The sequence below is a fragment of the Panulirus ornatus genome, chromosome 65 (assembly GCF_036320965.1).
Source record: "Panulirus ornatus isolate Po-2019 chromosome 65, ASM3632096v1, whole genome shotgun sequence".
NCBI lineage: Eukaryota > Metazoa > Arthropoda > Malacostraca > Decapoda > Palinuridae > Panulirus > Panulirus ornatus.
Genome location: NC_092288.1, coordinates 3,077,501 through 3,095,514, shown reverse-complemented (window position 1 = coordinate 3,095,514; position 18,014 = coordinate 3,077,501). Strand labels below are relative to the sequence as shown.

At 48.1% G+C, this 18,014-nt stretch overlaps 1 protein-coding gene across 1 annotated transcript in view; it reads right to left on the bottom strand.

Moving 5' to 3' along the window:
* LOC139746496 (nucleolysin TIAR-like) overlaps positions 1–18,014 on the bottom strand; it is a 1,460,715-nt gene that overhangs the window by 1,381,095 nt on the left and 61,606 nt on the right. The gene's annotated exons all lie outside the window — the stretch shown is intronic.

Sequence of the window (18,014 nt, the reverse complement as noted above, 5' to 3'; positions counted from 1 at the left end):
AGAAGTTGAATGAGGAATGGCAGAAAAAAGGACGTAAACAGAGAAGGATAAATGACGGAGGTGAGATAAATGATGAAATGGATGTATGGGTGAATAAATCGTTATGGATAACTGGGAGATGATATAAATCTAAGAGTAAGAGGGGCGGGGCAGGAGATTTTAAAGATGAGAGGAAACGAAGGAAAAGGAAGATAAAGAAGAGGATGAAGAGGAGGAGGGAGAGAAGATGCAGGAGGAGGAGGAGGAGGAGGAGGAGGGAGAGAGGATGGAGCGGAGGTTGCCAACCATTAATTCCGTGAGCCACTATACAGGAAATGAAGCAAAACGGCCCCACTGCCTCTAACCATTGTGTGGCGCGCTCAGACCCGACCCTCTCCCCAGGTTTTTACTGGGGCAGGGGGATAAATACACCTCCTGGGGGAGGGGGGATAAATACACCTCCTGGGGGAGGGGGGATAAATACACCTCCTAGAGGAAGGGGGAAAAGACAGATACACCTACTGAGGAGGAGGGATATATACATCTCCTGGGAAAAGGGGGGATAAATATAGTTCGGGGGTGGATAAATACAACTCCAGGGGAGGGGGATGAATACAGTTCCTGGGAAGGGGATAAATCAACCTCCAGTAGGTGGAAGGAGGGGGAGGTACGCCTCCTGGGGAAGGGGGATGAACAAACGTGCGGAGGAGGGGGTATAAATACATCTCCTGGGAGAGGGGGAATACACACAGGTTTGTAAGGGGGCGAGAGGAGGTGGGAGGATTGGGGGGAGCTGGAGAAGGCAGCTTTGATGTCTATGACTCGAAGCCAGTGGAAGAGAGAGAGAGAGAGAGAGAGAGAGAGAGAGAGAGAGAGAGAGAGAGAGAGAGAGAGAGAGAGTCAAGAAAGCCGTCACACACACACACACACACACACACACACACACACACACACACACACACACACACACACACACACACATTCTGCTCGCCAGGATCCAGCCACACCTTGACTCTTGCCTCTCTCTCTCTCTCTGTGGTACACTCCGCCGTAAGCCATGATCACTTACAATTCTTTGTACCTCCAGCTCTGGCATAGGAAAACGTGAGAACACTTTCTCCTCACCTCCATCTCTAGCTTAGGAAAATGTGAAGGAGGAGCAAAAGTTGATCTCGGAAGTGTTGATGCCGAAGGTCCTACTGGCCAATAATAGATCCATCATAGTGACATGTCTGAGGTATTGCTGAAGATTAAGGTCAACCGACGATCTAAGTGTACGTTATTTCTTATACATATTCGGAGGGAAGATCTCATGTGAGAGATTGATTTCGTTCTATAGTTTAGGATTCGAACTTTTCGTGAGGTGTGCGTCTATGCGTGAGGTGTGCGTCTATGCGTGAGGTGTGCGTCTATGCGTGAGGTGTGCGTCTATGCGTGAGGTGTGCGTCTATGCGTGAGGTGTGCGTCTATGCGTGAGGTGTGCGTCTATGCGTGAGGTGTGCGTCTATGCGTGAGGTGTGCGTCTATGCGTGAGGTGTGCGTCTATGCGTGAGGTGTGCGTCTATGCGTGAGGTGTGCGTCTATGCGTGAGGTGTGCGTCTATGCGTGAGGTGTGCGTCTATGCGTGAGGTGTGCGTCTATGCGTGAGGTGTGCGTCTATGCGTGAGGTGTGCGTCTATGCGTGAGGTGTGCGTCTATGCGTGAGGTGTGCGTCTATGCGTGAGGTGTGCGTCTATGCGTGAGGTGTGCGTCTATGCGTGAGGTGTGCGTCTATGCGTGAGGTGTGCGTCTATGCGTGAGGTGTGCGTCTATGCGTGAGGTGTGCGTCTATGCGTGAGGTGTGCGTCTATGCGTGAGGTGTGCGTCTATGCGTGAGGTGTGCGTCTATGCGTGAGGTGTGCGTCTATGCGTGAGGTGTGCGTCTATGCGTGAGGTGTGCGTCTATGCGTGAGGTGTGCGTCTATGCGTGAGGTGTGCGTCTATGCGTGAGGTGTGCGTCTATGCGTGAGGTGTGCGTCTATGCGTGAGGTGTGCGTCTATGCGTGAGGTGTGCGTCTATGCGTGAGGTGTGCGTCTATGCGTGAGGTGTGCGTCTATGCGTGAGGTGTGCGTCTATGCGTGAGGTGTGCGTCTATGCGTGAGGTGTGCGTCTATGCGTGAGGTGTGCGTCTATGCGTGAGGTGTGCGTCTATGCGTGAGGTGTGCGTCTATGCGTGAGGTGTGCGTCTATGCGTGAGGTGTGCGTCTATGCGTGAGGTGTGCGTCTATGCGTGAGGTGTGCGTCTATGCGTGAGGTGTGCGTCTATGCGTGAGGTGTGCGTCTATGCGTGAGGTGTGCGTCTATGCGTGAGGTGTGCGTCTATGCGTGAGGTGTGCGTCTATGCGTGAGGTGTGCGTCTATGCGTGAGGTGTGCGTCTATGCGTGAGGTGTGCGTCTATGCGTGAGGTGTGCGTCTATGCGTGAGGTGTGCGTCTATGCGTGAGGTGTGCGTCTATGCGTGAGGTGTGCGTCTATGCGTGAGGTGTGCGTCTATGCGTGAGGTGTGCGTCTATGCGTGAGGTGTGCGTCTATGCGTGAGGTGTGCGTCTATGCGTGAGGTGTGCGTCTATGCGTGAGGTGTGCGTCTATGCGTGAGGTGTGCGTCTATGCGTGAGGTGTGCGTCTATGCGTGAGGTGTGCGTCTATGCGTGAGGTGTGCGTCTATGCGTGAGGTGTGCGTCTATGCGTGAGGTGTGCGTCTATGCGTGAGGTGTGCGTCTATGCGTGAGGTGTGCGTCTATGCGTGAGGTGTGCGTCTATGCGTGAGGTGTGCGTCTATGCGTGAGGTGTGCGTCTATGCGTGAGGTGTGCGTCTATGCGTGAGGTGTGCGTCTATGCGTGAGGTGTGCGTCTATGCGTGAGGTGTGCGTCTATGCGTGAGGTGTGCGTCTATGCGTGAGGTGTGCGTCTATGCGTGAGGTGTGCGTCTATGCGTGAGGTGTGCGTCTATGCGTGAGGTGTGCGTCTATGCGTGAGGTGTGCGTCTATGCGTGAGGTGTGCGTCTATGCGTGAGGTGTGCGTCTATGCGTGAGGTGTGCGTCTATGCGTGAGGTGTGCGTCTATGCGTGAGGTGTGCGTCTATGCGTGAGGTGTGCGTCTATGCGTGAGGTGTGCGTCTATGCGTGAGGTGTGCGTCTATGCGTGAGGTGTGCGTCTATGCGTGAGGTGTGCGTCTATGCGTGAGGTGTGCGTCTATGCGTGAGGTGTGCGTCTATGCGTGAGGTGTGCGTCTATGCGTGAGGTGTGCGTCTATGCGTGAGGTGTGCGTCTATGCGTGAGGTGTGCGTCTATGCGTGAGGTGTGCGTCTATGCGTGAGGTGTGCGTCTATGCGTGAGGTGTGCGTCTATGCGTGAGGTGTGCGTCTATGCGTGAGGTGTGCGTCTATGCGTGAGGTGTGCGTCTATGCGTGAGGTGTGCGTCTATGCGTGAGGTGTGCGTCTATGCGTGAGGTGTGCGTCTATGCGTGAGGTGTGCGTCTATGCGTGAGGTGTGCGTCTATGCGTGAGGTGTGCGTCTATGCGTGAGGTGTGCGTCTATGCGTGAGGTGTGCGTCTATGCGTGAGGTGTGCGTCTATGCGTGAGGTGTGCGTCTATGCGTGAGGTGTGCGTCTATGCGTGAGGTGTGCGTCTATGCGTGAGGTGTGCGTCTATGCGTGAGGTGTGCGTCTATGCGTGAGGTGTGCGTCTATGCGTGAGGTGTGCGTCTATGCGTGAGGTGTGCGTCTATGCGTGAGGTGTGCGTCTATGCGTGAGGTGTGCGTCTATGCGTGAGGTGTGCGTCTATGCGTGAGGTGTGCGTCTATGCGTGAGGTGTGCGTCTATGCGTGAGGTGTGCGTCTATGCGTGAGGTGTGCGTCTATGCGTGAGGTGTGCGTCTATGCGTGAGGTGTGCGTCTATGCGTGAGGTGTGCGTCTATGCGTGAGGTGTGCGTCTATGCGTGAGGTGTGCGTCTATGCGTGAGGTGTGCGTCTATGCGTGAGGTGTGCGTCTATGCGTGAGGTGTGCGTCTATGCGTGAGGTGTGCGTCTATGCGTGAGGTGTGCGTCTATGCGTGAGGTGTGCGTCTATGCGTGAGGTGTGCGTCTATGCGTGAGGTGTGCGTCTATGCGTGAGGTGTGCGTCTATGCGTGAGGTGTGCGTCTATGCGTGAGGTGTGCGTCTATGCGTGAGGTGTGCGTCTATGCGTGAGGTGTGCGTCTATGCGTGAGGTGTGCGTCTATGCGTGAGGTGTGCGTCTATGCGTGAGGTGTGCGTCTATGCGTGAGGTGTGCGTCTATGCGTGAGGTGTGCGTCTATGCGTGAGGTGTGCGTCTATGCGTGAGGTGTGCGTCTATGCGTGAGGTGTGCGTCTATGCGTGAGGTGTGCGTCTATGCGTGAGGTGTGCGTCTATGCGTGAGGTGTGCGTCTATGCGTGAGGTGTGCGTCTATGCGTGAGGTGTGCGTCTATGCGTGAGGTGTGCGTCTATGCGTGAGGTGTGCGTCTATGCGTGAGGTGTGCGTCTATGCGTGAGGTGTGCGTCTATGCGTGAGGTGTGCGTCTATGCGTGAGGTGTGCGTCTATGCGTGAGGTGTGCGTCTATGCGTGAGGTGTGCGTCTATGCGTGAGGTGTGCGTCTATGCGTGAGGTGTGCGTCTATGCGTGAGGTGTGCGTCTATGCGTGAGGTGTGCGTCTATGCGTGAGGTGTGCGTCTATGCGTGAGGTGTGCGTCTATGCGTGAGGTGTGCGTCTATGCGTGAGGTGTGCGTCTATGCGTGAGGTGTGCGTCTATGCGTGAGGTGTGCGTCTATGCGTGAGGTGTGCGTCTATGCGTGAGGTGTGCGTCTATGCGTGAGGTGTGCGTCTATGCGTGAGGTGTGCGTCTATGCGTGAGGTGTGCGTCTATGCGTGAGGTGTGCGTCTATGCGTGAGGTGTGCGTCTATGCGTGAGGTAGAGAACATGGCAGAAGAGTCAAAATATTGGTGAAGATGGACGGAGGTCCAGAGGGATAGATGGTAGTCCGAGAAGGTTAGGACGTAGTTCCAGAAGATAGGTGGTAGTTCGAGGAAGATAGGTCGTAATTCGAGATGGATAGGTGGTGGACCCAGATGGATAGGTTCTTCTTCCAGGAGGAGGGAGGAGAAAACAGTAAACAGAAGCGACAAACTTCTATGTTAAGCTGTAGACAGGAGATGATACTGAGGAGGGTGAAGTTAGAGTTAGTAAAGAAAAGGCCGAGGAAGAGTAAATGAAGAGAGGATAATACAGGAAGAGAAGAAGAGGGAGGTACATAGAAACATAAGCAAACTGAATGAAAGTGGAGATAAAGTTGAAGGAGAGGAGTAGATATATAGAGAGAGGAGGGTTAGGTAAGGGCGTCTTCTGTTTTGTAGTGTAGGATGAAGTAAGAAAGATGGAGGGAGAACAGAATGAAAAACTGAAGAATGAAAAGGAGGAGGAGAAGGAGGAGGAAGAAAAAGTGTAGGAACAGGAGGAAACAATCAGGAATGTAAAAGGGGGAATTAACATACTATGGGAATAAACAGATGTAACATAAAGAAGGAAGGACAAGTGGGATGAAGGAGGAGAAGAAAACGAAGCTAAAGAATGAAAGAGGGCGGATTTGGGGAGGAGGGGGGGGGGGGGGGTGTGCTGTGGGTTGATAGTGGGGTTGTTGGGCTGGGGTGTTGGTGGGTGTAGGTAACCCCTGGAGGTGGCGTTGGTGCATGTAATGAGTGAATGGAATGGGAGAATCAGTGGTGGAGATGGAAGAGGCGACGGTGGTGGTGATGGTGGTGGTGGAAACGAGACGAGACGAGAGAGAGAGAGAGAGAGAGAGAGAGAGAGAGAGAGAGAGAGAGAGAGAGAGAGAGAGAGAGAGAGACGAGAGACACGAGAGAGAGCGAGCGGGAGATGCAGCTGACCAGAGGCTACAGGAGGCCTTGTTTAAATCTGTCACGCCCGGTCGGACGCGGGAACGCACAGCGATCACGTGTTGTCATCTTCCTCAATGGCTGTTTCGAGCGACATCCGGTGAACACAATGTGTCGTCGCTGTCTTCCCCTCCTCTGTCCTGTCCGTCTATCCACTGACAGCCAGGGATGGTAGGGACAGAGGAGTGGTGGGGGAGGAGGGAGGAGGGAGACGGGCGACGGCGGGAGGAGGCCGACAACACAACCTTCTAAGGTATTCAAATCTGCCTCCTTGTCCAGAGTAGCCCCTTCGGGCCGGACCTCTTGCCTTTGAACTCCATGGCATAGTTGAGGAGGGGAGAGGGGAGGGGGGGAACCGAGGAGGGAGAGAGAAGGAGGAGGGGGAGATGGGGAGAGCGAGACAGTGGTGGACACCAGTTATGGCTCCCCGTCGTTGCCGTGGGAGTGACTCCTGGGTTCGTCAGTGTACCTCCTCCCCCTGTCTCCCTCAAGATGTAAATGTGAATATGGTTTATACAGCCTCCAGCGGCCGGGAGGATCATGGAGGGGATAGTGTCCGTGGCCACCCGGGGGGAGAGGGGGGAGGGAGGGATGTCGGGAGTGTGGGGAGAAGCAAGGGGAGGGTAGGAAGATACGCAACCGTATGAGACTAACCTTTACCTCCCCTAGACCAATAAGGTACTACCCCCCGCAATATGACTCCCGCATGGGTTGAAGTTTGACCATACATTTGCCTCAGTTTTAAGGGAGAGGAGGGGAAGTGTGTGTGTGTGAGGAGGAGGAGGAGCGGGTCAGAGACCTAAGGGAGGCAAAGGGAAGGTTTGGTACTACGGAGGGGTAGGAGGCAAGGGGTAAGGGGGCTTCTAAAGAAAGGGGTGTCATGGTAGTCACTGGCTGTGGGAGGAGAGGAGGAAGGGTACAGGAACCTGTGGCTATAATGCACACATCACAGTGGCACGTGGGTAACGGTGCCCCGGATAATAATTATCAGAAATGACTAAGCAGACAAAGTGATGCTAAAAAGGTGTAATCTATATACTTCCCATAAGAGGGCAATCATACAATCCTACCAATCATATATATATATATATATATATATATATATATATATATATATTTCAATATATATATCACTAAGAAAAGATTGAAGTAATTATAAGTTTACATTATTGATGCAAGATTGAATCTTGTCTAAATTACAGGACCGGGCCTCAACCCCTTGTCTTACTGTGGCGTTACAGTTATTACACTTACCCGTAATTAAGACTGTGCTTTCGATAGTATGACTGGCAGACAGTCAGTCATGTGGACGGAGAGAGAGAGAGAGAGAGAGAGAGAGAGAGAGAGAGAGAGAGAGAGAGAGAGAGAGAGAGAGAGAGAGAGAGAGAGAGAGAGAGAGAGAGAGAGAGAGAGAGAGAGAGAGAGAGAGAGAGAGAGAGAGAGCCGTCGGCTTTCAAAGTAAGGTAACAGTCCTTGCATTCCAGTCTATTCTTATCCTCATAATTACCTGGTAGATATCATTACCTGTCCACTCTGATAATATTACGCTATCACCAGACCTCATTAGAACACCATTCTATCCATGTTCATGTTCCAGTACAGACACAAGTCGAGGGATTCATCAGTTCACTGGCGATCGAACCGTGTTCTACGACACTGGGCCGGCCCCCCTCGGAAAAATAATCCATCCATATGTTCAGTTTAGCGTTCCACTGGGTAAAGCAATGACCACACAGTTATGATCAGGGCTTACCTGGCGCAGAGAGAGAGAGAGAGAGAGAGAGAGAGAGAGAGAGAGAGAGAGAGAGAGAGAGAGAGAGAGAGGGGGGCGGCCTCACTTCTAAACAATTTGGCTAATTTCGTGCCGTCCGGGTGACCATTCCCAACTCCCCCTCCACCCTCACCCTCACCTCCCCCAACTTTCCTGGAAAAAAAAAAAGATACAAAAACCTAATCTGAATCTGGAAGGCAAATGGTTCGATTCCCGAGGAATGAATCACCACAGAACCAAGAAACCCAAGACCAATATTTTCGAATCGTGTTTCATTTTTCTAGGCGACGCACGTACGACTCTCCGCCACGACTCCCTTGGGCACGACGGCACGACCGTTTTGAGCACGACCGGTGCGACCCTTGCGGGTACGAGCATGACCTTTGACCAATCCCTTAAGGGTCGGATCAAAGGGCAGGCCATCACACCTAAGGGTTGGGGGCGTCGTGCTCAAGGGTCATACCTTCGCGCTCGAAAGAAAGATTACAATAACATTATCAGCAAAACAAAACAAAAAAATATCTACAAAAACAGTAAACATCAACAACATACATCTCTACCGCCACACCATCACCAACACCAGCACCACCACTATCTCCACCACCTCCGCCACCAGAACCCTCGCCGGGGGGGTAGCGTAATAAAGGCATGTGGACCATGTCAATTAATAAAGTAGGGGGCGACCAGGCTAAGCCAACGACGGCTCCTTCCCTCATAATATGGGTTATCTCCCCCCCCTCCCCTCCCCTCTCCCCTTCCCCTAGTGCCACACACCACAACCACCCCTTCCCATCTATGACGACTCCCCCTCCCCCCAGTGCCACTCCCCCATCCTCCTGCCTGGCCCCCCAGTGCCACAATAATGCCTCCAACAGTGCCACGTTTGGATCACTTAATGGCTAGACGAATGTGGCGTCCTATATTGTGCTCTCTGGCAACGTGTGTGTGTGTGTGTGTGTGTGTGTGTGTGTGTGTGTGTGTGTGTGTGTGTGTGTGTGTCTGTGTGTGTGTGTGTGTGTGTGTGTGTGTGTGTGTCTGTGTGTGTGTGTGCGCGTGAGTTAGACGCCAAGAAAAAATCACCTAGTAACCGCAATAGGGAAAAAGAACAAGGATCGGAGAGAGAGAGAGAGAGAGAGAGAGAGAGAGAGAGAGAGAGAGAGAGAGAGATGAAAAGGGGAAATTAAACGGGGAACAGAAGAAGAAATTCCAGAACTCAAGTGAAGTCCGTTAAGAACCCCACAAACGCTGGCATTCTGGTGTGGATCCGATACACACACTCTCTCTCTCTCTCTCTCTCTCTCTCTCTCTCTCTCTCTCTCTCTCTCTCTCTCTCTCTCTCACACACACACACACACACACACACACACTGCATGCGGTTAGGGGATCATGAGCTGAATCGGCGAAGAAGAGAGTATGTTTAAGAAGACATCAAAACCCACACCTCAGATGAACGGGAGATAACAGACATGACCATGAAAATCCTTGGCGAACGATGAATACAGTAATTCCTCCGCTGATAACAGAGGAAGCTGGGTAATGATCATTATAATCATACAGAGGAAGCGGGGTAATGATCATTATAATCATACAGAGGAAGCGGGGTAATGATCATTATAATCATACAGAGGAAGCGGGGTAATGATCATTATAATCATACAGAGGAAGCTGGGTAATGATCATTATAATCATACAGAGGAAGCTGGGTAATGATCATTATAATCATACATGGGGCGTGGCAGAAGTACATTAAGCGTGGGAGAATTATAGGAAACGGGAGAAAAATGATAGGAAACGCTGGGGGTATTACAGTGAACAAAAGAACAACAATAGAAAGTGTAGGGGAAATTATAGAGAACCAGAGAACAGTTATATGAGCAGTAAGGAAAGTAGAAACCTGGAGGACAATTACAGGAGGCGTAAGGGAATTCCTGAGAACTAGAAAACAATTATATGAACAGCAGGGAAATTATATAGACCCGAAGAACAATTATGGGAAGCGTATGGGAATGATAGAGAAACAGGGAACAATTATAGGAGACTAATGATATGCATGTCCAGATTACAGTAGAAGTCCGTCGAAGCATCAGGCGCGCTACAGGGAGATTACAGAACGTGAGGGGGAGTCAATTATACCAGCCTTAGGAGAATTATAGAAAGGAGCAGATGAATTATATACGATGCATGGAGACGGGGATTACTGTGGGAGGTGGTTGGGACTCTACATTAAGTCTAGGATACAAAACGAGAGAAATTAGTACAAAAGGGATGACAAAACAACTTACAGAACATGAACGAAAATGCCACAAGACTTGGAAGGGTTTAGGGGGGAAGGGGGATTACGATGGTCGTGAGCAATCAAGGGAAACCCACGGGGATTTACTGGATGCATGAGGGGATTACATAGCCCGCATGATGAGGATTATTAGGTAATGGGACAATAACATGAAGCGTGGGACAACTTGTTAACGAGCTATGGGACAATCGTTCCCGTGCGTGGCACAGAAGCAGCACAGACACTAACACAGATTAAGTGTGAACTACAGAGGGAAGAGGAAGTGTGCTTTCCTGAGTTATTTTTGACCTCTCCAACACAAGTAATTATAGGAAAGCCATAAAACAAGTGAGTGTGTGGTGGTTACGGTGATGGAGAGAGGGAGGAGAGTTGCGAAGTGGTGGCGGTGGTGATGGAAGAGGGGGGTGGGGGGGTGTTAGTGTTGGTGGTGGGTGATGGGTACGGTGTGTGTGTGTGAGAGAGAGAGAGAGAGAGAGAGAGAGAGAGAGAGAGAGAGATAGAAGCAGTTTAGGCACGTAAACTGTCCACACTAGTAATCAAAACAGAGAACAACAGCACTGCAATATCCACACTGACGTCCATACTGAGAAAAATATATGGTCTTACATTTTTGTGCGAACTGTGAAGTAATAAATGTCATGAGAGAATCTCAAATCTAAACACAATATACTTCAACCTTCCTTACTGTTGCCATGGTAACAATACACTTCCATATACCGAGTGAGTCTGTTATGAGAAATGTGCTTCTGTCTCTCTCATATTTTGAGATAAAAGAATATAGAAGTTCTCTCCATCATTTCTTTATTTTTCTCTTTTGAGTAAAGGATACTAACATTAATGGGGGTAAAAAGTGGTCCATAGTTAGAAAATCATGTGTAAGAGATGAAGAGAGTGATTCGCCATATACCCGGTGGTACGACCAATGAACATGATGGTACGATTGCTGAACACGAGGGTAAAATCGTTGAACGAAGTGGTAAGGTCATTGAACACGGCAAGATGGCGGAACACGATGGTACGATCGTTGAACACGATGGGACGATCGCTGAACACGATGATACGATCACTGAACACGATGATACGATCGCTGAACACTTTGGTGCGATCATTGAACACGATGGTAAGATCCATGAGCACGACTTGACGACCTTAAGGCACGACGGTACGACCCTTAAGCACGGCGCGTTGTACTGTCGACCTCAAGAGTCGTACTGTCGTGCTCAAGGGTCGTACCGTCGTGATCAAGTGTCGTACTGTCGTGCCTGAGGGGTTAAATAAACAGACGAGACCTGTCCTTTGGGATTATAGAATTTTGTTAATGCTTCCTCAGCTTAAAGATAATCTGAAGGCTCATCTGGTATTTGTCAGTGATGCAGACACACACACACACACACACACTACCACCATCCCATGACCACATGAATCAATGATATCAGCCTACCGACTAAAAAATAGCATCTCGCATCACGCCACGCACAAACTTTACTGATTTTGTTTCTTTTTTTTTTGCGAGTAAATAAATAGTAAGGAGTCTGGGAGGCGGGTACCTACTCACATGGACCCAAGATATATTAAAAACATCGCTTGCTGAAGGACTTCTCTTGCTATAGAAAATGCAGCTGGGCGAAAGGTTTGGTGATACTGGCGCACATCTGGTCGAGGGTCTGGCAGGGGTAAGAACCCATACATTGCTTCCGGTTGTATAGGGTTTGTCAGGTGATGGTCAGGTGAACAGGTGGAGGGACCAGGGTTCGAATCCTGCGCCTGACTGTTTCACCACACTGTCTATATATATATATATATATATATATATATATATATATATATATATATATATATATATAAGGTTACCATGGATGGTGTGTGTGTGTGTGTGTGTGTGTGTGTGTGTGTGTGTGTGTGTGTGTGTCGGGGTCAACACCATGAATCATGACGGTGAGGGGGGAGGGGGGGGGGTCAGGACAGAGAACTGGTGCGAATATTCAACACAGATTCACATTACCGATCCCTTGCCTCATTCCTGCCATAAAATTCGCATTATTCATGCCATCACGCAAATTTTTCCTCTCACGAATATGAAATAGATTTTCGCACTGTATTTCTGCCGCTGCATATTTTGCCTCCTGCAAATTTTGCTGCCCTGTGTTTACGGTTAATTAGTTTTCAAAACGTGTCGTCTCTCTCTTAATCATCACATTTGTTCACCTGTTTTTTCTCAAATTTCAATATATATATATATATATATATATATATATATATATATATATATATATATATATATATATATATATATAAATATAAAGAGTTCAATACCTTAAGGAGAACATTTGTTATATTGACTATCATTGGTTTGGGATCAAGGCGGCTTAAAGCAAGTTTAGCCCAATACTAACAAGTTTAACACAGTGTTAACACCTCTGTAAATCTACAACATGCGTATCAAAGTTGATATAACATATCCAGTTAGTGACAAATATAAAACTCTGGCCAGTTTCGAGAAAGGAGATAATAACATGCTAATATGTGTAGGTGTGTGTGTGTGTGGAGAGAGAGAGAGAGAGAGAGAGAGAGAGAGAGAGAGAGAGAGAGAGAGAGAGAGAGAGAGAGAGAGAGGCCAGAGAAAACATCACCAGTCACGCAGTAAGGCCACAGTAAGGCCAGGGAGTTTTATTTCCTCTATAAATAAACCGTCTCAGTAAGGCAACATTTCCCTCTGTGTGGATTTAATTATCTTGTTCCCTCTCTTCCCGTGCTCTCTGGTCTGGAGGAAGTGGTCGTTTCCTCCCCTACGTCTAGCCAAATCTCCTCTTCCTCCTCCTCCTCTTCTTCCATCCTTCCCAGATCTCCTCCTCCTCCTCCTCCTCTCCATCTATCCTGATGAGTTCTTTGCTATATTTGTTTTCGTCAAATTTTCTCTCCTTTTTTTTTCCCCCATTTTCGTTGACCTTTGTATTTTCTCCCATTTCCTTCCATTCTCGTCTCTCTCTCTTCTGTCCATTAACCTCCCCAACTAAGAACATGCTTCTCCCCTCTCTCTTCGCAAGATCTACCTACCTACCTACCTATCCATATACTTAAAATTTACTTCCATATCCCATGACAGTCTATGAACCTACCCACTCAACGTAAACTCCTCCTCTATCCAATTACAACTGTTACCTTTTCCCTTCCTCACCTGTGCACCTGCCTACACCCTCAACATCCATACGTCTTCGGAATATTCTCTTAAAAAAAAATTATCTACTGAAGTGAATCTGATACAAGGGGGGAGGGGGTTGGGTGTTCCTGCATTGGTCCCCTGCCTCCGAATGTCGAACACACACAAAAAAAGTCTCCCATGAAAACAGAAATGGCCGAAGGTAAAATAAATACGAAGATCGATAAGGCTCTTACCTCCAAAACAACAATAAACACCCTGGAAGGAAGAAAACAGGGTAAGCGAAGCCTAATAACCATAAGGTAAGGGCGAAAACATGCACTGTAACTCTACAGGGAGAAACGTATATACCTTTGGGGTCCTCGTCATATATCCTTCTTGTCTTTAGGTCTACCGACGCTCAATTGGGTTTATCATCTTGAACCAGAAATCTGTTTAGATGACCTCGATTTGCTTTTAGTGAGGGAGCGAGTCGACCCGGCCTTCGAAAATTACCTTAAAACCCAAACTGACTTAATATTCTTAATGGTATAGACTTCAGTGATCTAAGGGGGATATGGCAGGCGTGAAATACCTCGTAAGGGGGATCTAAGGGGGAAATGACAGGTGAGAAATACTTTATAAGGGAGATCTAATGGGCTCTGGAGGTAGGAAATGTCCCATAAAGGGATATAAAGGGGAATGGCTAGTGGGACGTACCTTATCTGGGGATCTAATGGGAAATGGCAGACGGTGAATACCTTACAAGGAGGTCTAGGGAGAAAATGGGTATCGAGAACCTTACTGTTATCTTAAGGGGATGGGTGGTTTCTAGTACTGCCTTAAACGTTGTCTTAAAGGGATGGGTAGATTTATGTGCTGCGGTGATGGGTAGGGTTAGAGACAGCTGGAGAAACCTGGTTTCTACAACTGGCTTATGTAAGGGTGCAGTCATAGTAGGGGGCGCGGTTTCTACGGTTGTGTTAGGGGTGTCTGACCTTTTCTATAGACGGGTTTTATTTTCCTTTAAAGATGTGGTTCCTTACTGATTCATCTTTTCTATCAATCTTATCAATTCCTCGTTTTGTAAGCTATCAACTTCGTGTTGTGATTGTCGATGGTTCTACTTGCGACCGAATATAGAAAAATATAGAAAGGATGGGGAACAAAAAATAATCTAAGAAGTTGAAAAGTAGATGAGGGTCGACAGCCGTGCCCAGGATTCGAACCCATGCTGGCCCATCCCCGTGCTGACTCATGGTCAGTAACGCTAATGACTGAAGAAATGGTACATATATGCAAGGTAATGGTAATAAAAGGTGACGGGGTAAAACGAGTGTAAATTTCTCTCTCTCTCTCTCTCTCTCTCTCTCTCCACACACACACACACACACACACACACACACACCGCAAACACACACACACACACCGCACACACACACCACACCACACACACACACACACACACACACACACTACTCAACCCTCCATTTATCCACATAATACACAGTTTGCTCCGGCCAATTAGTATGAGTATTTGCCCCCGGTGCCAGCCCTCATTATCTGGTGTGTACTCATTCACTCATCACATTAGGTTCTCGCTTTCCACTCACAGTGAGTCTTTACTTGGTGTTTGAAGTCATTTCATAATCTCTCGCCCGCACGTCGACACTTCTAATTCTACCTACCGTACTTTTCCCCCAGCCAATCTACACTCCAAGGCTCATAAACTACCATATCATATATCAATATGCTTATTGTATCAGCTGCTGTATTCCTATTCTTACTGTATTCACTGATGGAAATTCTAATCCTGTATTCATGACGAGTTTCTTTATGGTCTGGGTACAGGAATGGTCAGTGGCTTCTGTATTTGGCAGTGAATTTTAAGAAATATGTAATTTCAGCTTCCCTTAACCATCCCCATGAGTCAGTCTGATATCTTTATCAATAATCATCAGTAAAAAAAAATAAATCATTTATAGTAACGACTGCCGTGCGAGAGGGCAACCCACAACGAAATATCTTCGAGAAAATCCATCTCATTCTTCCCAATTCTTGACAACATCATTTTGCTGAAGGACAATCGATTCCTTCTTCACTATGACCCGGGTCCTCGACCTTCTCGTCTCACCTTTGACCCCTTCGACTTAGCCCTTTCCCTAACTCTCTCTCTCTCTCTCTCTCTCTCTCTCTCTCTCTCTCTCTCTCTCTCTCTCTCTCTCTCGAAAATACTTTTGAGACGACGAATGAAGCGTGAAAAGAATGGTCCCTTTCGTAACCCTGAAAACAGAAACCAGCACAATCTCGACCACAGTCAATTACTTTTGAAATGTAAAAAAAAACATAATCCCTCAGTACCCCCTGAAAATTGTAAATCGCTGTGTAAACACGAGCACTTACATCTGGCGAGTCGTCACCAGAGGTATGGGAAAGGCCCACGTGATAATATCTACATGATTGGGTATATATATCAAAGGTGCGTCACGTATGAAAGGCGCAGTTTTAAGTGATACACGAACCTGTTTGGAGAAGCAATACGCACTCGAGGCTGAATTTGTTCCTGTGATACGTTCTCACAGACTTAAATGGGCAGACAGCGGGAGGTGGGAGCATAGCTGTTCACATATATGACTGTAATATAGAACATATAACCCCCGGTATGCTCTCTCTCTCTCTCTCTCTCTCTCTCTCTCTCTCTCTCTCTCTCTCTCTCTCTCTCTCTCTGCGGTTTACAGTGTGTGTGTGTATGCAGCCAGCAAGTATACGTACTTGTGTACGGTATACTGAAAAAGCGGTATACCGGATCTTCAAAAGGCTGCGCCCCATGCAGGAGCAGGTCACTGGTCGTAAACTTTGACGGGATGGAGCATCAGAGCGGTGGAAGCTGAAGCGGAGAATACAATGGGTTACACGAAGCTAATATTTCATTTTGACGTCTCTCTCTCTCTCTCTCTCTCTCTCTCTCTCTCTCTCTCTCTCTCTCTCTCTCTCTCTCTCCCTCAAAAACCAACAAATTAGTAAAACAACCAAAGCAAAATCAATACGATCATCCCATATCAGTGGTTCGTCTGTCTGCATTTTTCCCACAGAGCCGTATTTCCTCATTAATTAGAACCAGGAGTATTTTATCTCATCAATTAGAGGACAAAGAAGAAAAAAAAAGTGTACTAATTACGGTAATAAAGACAGACTTAATAACCACACAGTTAACGACCAGACTGTCTTTCAGAAATGATAATAAACGGGGAATAAACGGGACGGATGGAATAATATGATAAAAAAGAGAAAATAAAGAATTAAAGCAAATAGGAGGCAGAGCTGATGATGACACAGAGAAAATGGGGTAGACTGTACACTTACCATTGATGTGGTGAAATGAGTAAATGAATAAAGCACGAGTAAATAAAATAAATGGGATAAATCGAAACATAAAACAAATCTGATAAATACCTTTATAAATGAACGAATGTATGATAGACTTAGAAACTGGATGAATACCAGTGAAGGAAACGAAATAAATCAGTGAATGAAACAGACGGAATAATTGGTAATAGGATATCTGTTCATCCCGCATAGCTACAAAATGTCTGCTAATTGGTTTAATAACAGGAGTCGCATCCAAGGCGAAAATATACGTGGGGCGCTGTAAGAGGAACGCCAACCTACCTATTACCAACAGCTTTACCTGCCACCATTACCAACCTATTACCAACTCCTCCCTCCCTGCCATCTTTAACTACCTTTTACCAGCAGCTACCCGCTGACTTCACCACTCACAACCAGCACTATCAACTTACCTAATATTACCACCACACTGCCTCCTCTCCTGCCAACGCCTCTGCCCACACCCACCATGACAACAGCGTTACCAGCTGCCACCAATCAAGATCACATTACTTAATATAATTCCCCAAGAAGGATCTCTGACCGTGTCCTGAAGGCAGACATGTCTGAACAGATTAAAGGAATTTATACAATGCGCCTCAGGGAGCACCAACCACCCGGGTATTACCCCCCCCCCCCCCAGCTGCTTAACGAGCCACCTCTCCCCAGCACCACCTAAGGTCAGAGGTTAAGAGATACTTGAATTAGGGGTCAATAATGGCGTGGTTATTTTCCGACCAGATAGAAAGGGATTACCAGGGTAATAGCAACACAATGGTACGACCCATAGGCACGACGGCACGACCCATGGGCATGGCGATATAACCCACAGGTCTGATGGTCCTGACCTCTGACCTGACTCTCAAGGTTTAGTTCAAGGGCCAGACCATCGTACTCGGGGTCGTGCCATCCTACACAAGGGTCGTGCGGTGGTGCTCGAGGGTCGTGCCATCCTACACAAGGGTCGTGCAGTGATGCTCAAGGATCGTGCCTTCGTACACAGGAGGTGGACCGTGGTAACTGAAGAGCAGGTCTCTTACCTGAAGATTTATGCTGAAAGCAAAATATTCCACTGTGGAGAAGCTGTTTGTTTGGTATACAAACTCAACACACACAAATGTGGATGTGACTATCTAGCGTCGAGGAGTGTGTTTGATCTATACTCATCGAGAAACGTTTGGGCGTTTCTATACACACTAAGAGATGTGTGGGTGCTTCTATATACATCGAGAGATTTGTGGGTGTTTCTATACACATTCAGAGATGTGTGGGAGTTTCTATACACAGAGATGTGTGCGCGTTTCTATACACATTAAGAGATGTGTGGGTGCTTCTATACACATTAAGAGATGTGTGGGTGTGTCTATAAACGGAGAGGAACTCGTACGCGCGAGGTTGTCGTCTGCTACATGAACAACAGACTGAACACTTCACAAGGCGACCGGTAAACGACCCGGAACGGCTATATGGCCGACCGGTAAGCGATCCGGAA